The sequence below is a fragment of the Sinocyclocheilus anshuiensis genome, unplaced genomic scaffold, assembly GCF_001515605.1.
Source record: "Sinocyclocheilus anshuiensis isolate Anshui unplaced genomic scaffold, SAMN03320099.WGS_v1.1 scaffold182, whole genome shotgun sequence".
Taxonomy (NCBI): domain Eukaryota; kingdom Metazoa; phylum Chordata; class Actinopteri; order Cypriniformes; family Cyprinidae; genus Sinocyclocheilus; species Sinocyclocheilus anshuiensis.
This window is the reverse complement of record NW_015547632.1, coordinates 196,643-201,113: the sequence shown is the minus strand read 5'-3', so window position 1 is coordinate 201,113 and position 4,471 is coordinate 196,643.

Below are 4,471 nucleotides of genomic sequence, written 5' to 3'. Positions count from 1 at the left end.
AGGTCACGTCCCAAAACCATTCAAGCTGGCGGTTATTAAGCCTCTTATTAAGAGACCCCAACTAGATCCTAATGAACTGGCAAATTACAGACCCATTTCAAATCTTCAGTTTATGTCTAAAATTTTAGAAAAAGTTGTGTCTGCTCAATTGTGCTCCTCCTTGCAAAAAAAACAACAAAAAAAAGATCTCTATGAAGAATTTCAGTCAGGTTTCAGGCCCCACCATAGCACAGAAACTGCACCTGTTAAAATTACAAATGACTTGCTTCTTGCATCAGATCAAGGCTGCATCTCATTGCTAGTTTTACTTGATCTTAGTGCTGCGTTCGACACTATACACTGTAAAAAACCCAACTTGGAAAAAGTTTAAATTACTGGTTTTGTTGTGTTGGCTCAGCAAAAATCCATGAAAAAGTCAGTACAACTATATTTAATACACGTATTCAACCTAAACCTAGTTTTTTTTTTTTTCACAAACTTAAAAAGATGAGTTTTGTGAACAACGCTTTGCAAGTTCATCCAAAAAAACTTCTGCCAAATTATTAATTTGAGTTAAGTCAATCTCATTTAGGAACTGCCCTCCCATAAGCAAATGCTAATTTTGGAATAAACTGCAACCATTTGTTTATGGAACAGTGAAGAAAAATTGTTGTTTAGTGAATTTTAAAATAACTTAAATGTGCCAAATGTATAACTGTAAAATAACATTATTGTAAAATAATAATAATAATAATAATAATAATAATAGTAGTAATAATAATAATAGTTCGTATTATTATTATTATTATTATTATTATTATTATTATTTAAAACATGCATACTGTATAATGGTATAATAATATAATTGTGCAATAATAAATTATTGCTATTATTATTATTAATAAAACATGCCTATTGCATACATATAATATTATTGTAGAAAAATAATACAATTATTAGTAGTAGTAGTAGTGGTAGTAGTAGTAGTATATTGTGCACAGCATTATGTATGGTTGAACCCTGGAAGTTAATTTGGCGGACAACAACAACAACATCCGGAGTGAGTGCCAATGCTGTCATCTTATTAGTTTGCATAATCCGCTTTACAGACAGAACAGAACACAATTAGCACATGTGGACTGTTAATTTTTTTATTGAATTGTTAGATTTAAATAAACCACACATTAAAACAAATTATCAACATGTTTTCCGATAAACGACGGCATTATTTATAGGGCTGGGAATCGATAAAAAAAAATAGATTACTCGATTCTGAGGCTTTGGGAATCGAGAGTCGATTCCAAGGCTGGAATCGATCCCATCAAGGGGAAACGACTCCTCATTCAGAGCCGTTTTCAGTTCAACAAAGCTTATCTATGGGTGCCTCTCAAACGGAAGGCTGCATCCTACAAAGTCTGCATATCTCAGCTGCTACGCCATCAAACGTCGCTGAACGTCGATTCACGAAAATAAACTGAATGAAAAGTTGGTACTGAGCTCGTCTGAGTTTGAGGATGCAGCCTTCCGTTTTGAGAAGCATCCATTAATTTGCCTCTTGCTCGCTAATAGTTTTTAGAAGTCTGATCCATTTCCACGAAAAAGGTTCTTTCGGATAGATCGTTTTAATGAACCAGTCCAAAAAACGATTCCGAGGTTATGGTGGAACTGGCTTATGTTGTCCACAATTTTGAGTGCTGCACGACAGAATAGATCATGACATGGTCGAGGGTCTTGTTCTTATTTACATTTTAAATAAAATGTTATTTTTTAACCTTTCTATCAGCCAATGATAATTCTGAAAGAAAACGCTGAGAGCACAGATCAGTGGCTGAGAACGCATCTGATTGACAGATAAACCACAAGCTCTTATATCAATGTGTTGTTGTTAATGCTCTGGTTATTTTGTTTCGGTGTACAGTTTGTTAATTTTGGGCAAAGCATACCGTTAAAGTAAACTTCATCATTCAGCTGAACTGTGCACGTTTATTTTAGACACGTCTTGTTCCATTCATGTAATAAACGCATGTCTACTGCTGAGCTGTGGGCTATGACTAATTTCATGCGCAATGCAGACAAAATTACAATTTAAAATCAATTTGAGCTACAGAAATGCATCGTAATTTTTACAAATAACGCTTCTTATTATGAGAAGGCTACTTTCTACGACTTTTTTTCCAGCAGTCATGGCGAAATTAGGTTCCTCCAATCTAAAAAAACAAGAATTGAAAAAGAATCAAAAACAACAGTGAGGAATCGATTCTTGGATTCGAATCCCATTGATTCCAAAATCGGGAATCGGAATCTGACTTTCTCTCGTGCTAAACCACACCCTCAGTACGTGACCATGGCGCAATCTTGCTGTGCGTCAACGTCTACATTTTAATGCGGGAGAAACAGTGTTCAGTAAACGGCCGAAGAAGAATCTTTATGAAAGACGAGACAGCACGTGGGCGATTATCCAGAGGAATCTATATGGTGAGTCCCCTTTTTTGATGACCGTTGTACTTTACTTTTCCTAAATTTTAATTATGTAACTTTAAATAATAAAGTTTTTGTCTTTTGTTGCGATGGATTTTGCTGCACATTTAAGTTGCGTTTGGAAGTCTTGCATATGACTTCTATTGCCTCGTTAGCCAGAATACCTGGCTCACCATCTGTTAAAGGGGTCATATGATGTTGCTAAAAAGAACATTATTTTGTGTATTTGGTGTAATGAAATGTGTTTATGCGGTTTAAGGTTCAAAAAACATTATTTTCCACATACTACATTATTGTTTCTCCTCTATGCCCCGCCTTTCTGAAACACAACGATTTTTACAAAGCTCATCGGTCAGAAAAGCGAGGTGTGCTCTGATTGGCCAGCTATCCAGTGCGTTGTGATTGGCTGAATACCTCAAACCTCAAGCGTGTGACGTAAATGTTACGCCCCTTATACTGTGATGCCGTGTCCTGGAGCGACGAGACAAAAACATTAAAACCCATTATTTTGAACAGGTTTGATGACAGTACTCTAAAACCTCTGATCACAGGTGTCGCGCAGACAGTAGCCTAATGATAACCACTTTCGTGCTCTTCCCAATATCAAGCGTGTGACGGAAATGTTACACCCCTTACCATACTGTGATGCCGTGTCCTGGAGCGACGAGACAAAAACATTAAAACCCATTATTTTGAACAGGTTTGATGACAGTACTCTAAAACCTCTGATCACAGGTGTCGCGCAGACAGTAGCCTAATGATAACCACTTTCGTGCTCTTCCCAATATTGTGACAAACACCATATTTAAAAGATAGAATTTGAAGGGAAACTGTAAGGTATGCACGTTTTATTTTCAGAATGTTTTCGTTATTGACACGGTGAGTCAGTTATTTACACTGCAAAAAAATAAGGCCTATATCCATTCAAATATACATTCTAAAATATATGTTTACTTTATAGGCAGAATTGCATATAATTTGAATAGCAATGTGATGTCTCAAAAAGCATTTATAGTACGTATCTCATATTTTCCTAATGTATTGTAGGCCTACCCTTAACTGCGTTAAACATGGTGTCACGTGGATGGAATATGCATGGAAATGATATGCAGATGACGTTATGCATATTAAAACTAGGCGTTGTAAGCTCCATATATGGCTATTTCGGGGAGGAGACGGGGTGAAGATTCATGTACGCACAATCTTCCGCTGACTGGGTATTACAAAGAGAATTTTTCGCAGGTTCTGGCGTACGCATGGCTTTATAAATCTGAAAACTTTTGTACATACGCAAAATCCAGCTTTTGTGCGTACGCACACATTTAGGATGAAATCTACGTAAAGTTTTATACATGAGGCCCCAGGTGCGTTGAAAACTCATCTACTGTATATAGGGTCCACACAAATTCTGATAAAAAGACGGTGCAAGCTACATTTAACTGTGACCTATGTGATTATCACAATGTTTGTACTGAAAAAAAAAACAACTTTGTCAGACATCTGGGTAAACATCTGAAAAGGCATGAGACATGTCAGTGCAATGCCCATTTTTGCACTGTAATTTTAAAACTAATGTCTACGTAACATTTCATAGCCACAATTCCAAACATCATCATAAATGCACAATAAGCGGTTATAGGTCATCGGTTGTAACTGGCAGTCGCACAGACTCTGATAATTTGTCGGATTCTGCTTCAGAATGCTTTGAGGATACGTCTGGTAATAGAGATATGAGCATTTTAGTAAGGTTTTAGTTATTGAAATCATTTTCGTCATTCTGTATAATGGTTAAACTGATACAAAAATATTTTTTTCTCAAAATTATAATCGTAATGTTTGTTGTCATTTGAGAAATTTACTTTTGCATTTCAGGTATTGCACTTTCACCAGTAAGCACAAATCAATAGAATGTGGACATAGGCTATATACATGGTGTATTTTACTTCATCTAGTGTACTGATTTATTATAGGCTTTTTATTATATAAATGAATACCAAAGACTTAAGCAATCTCT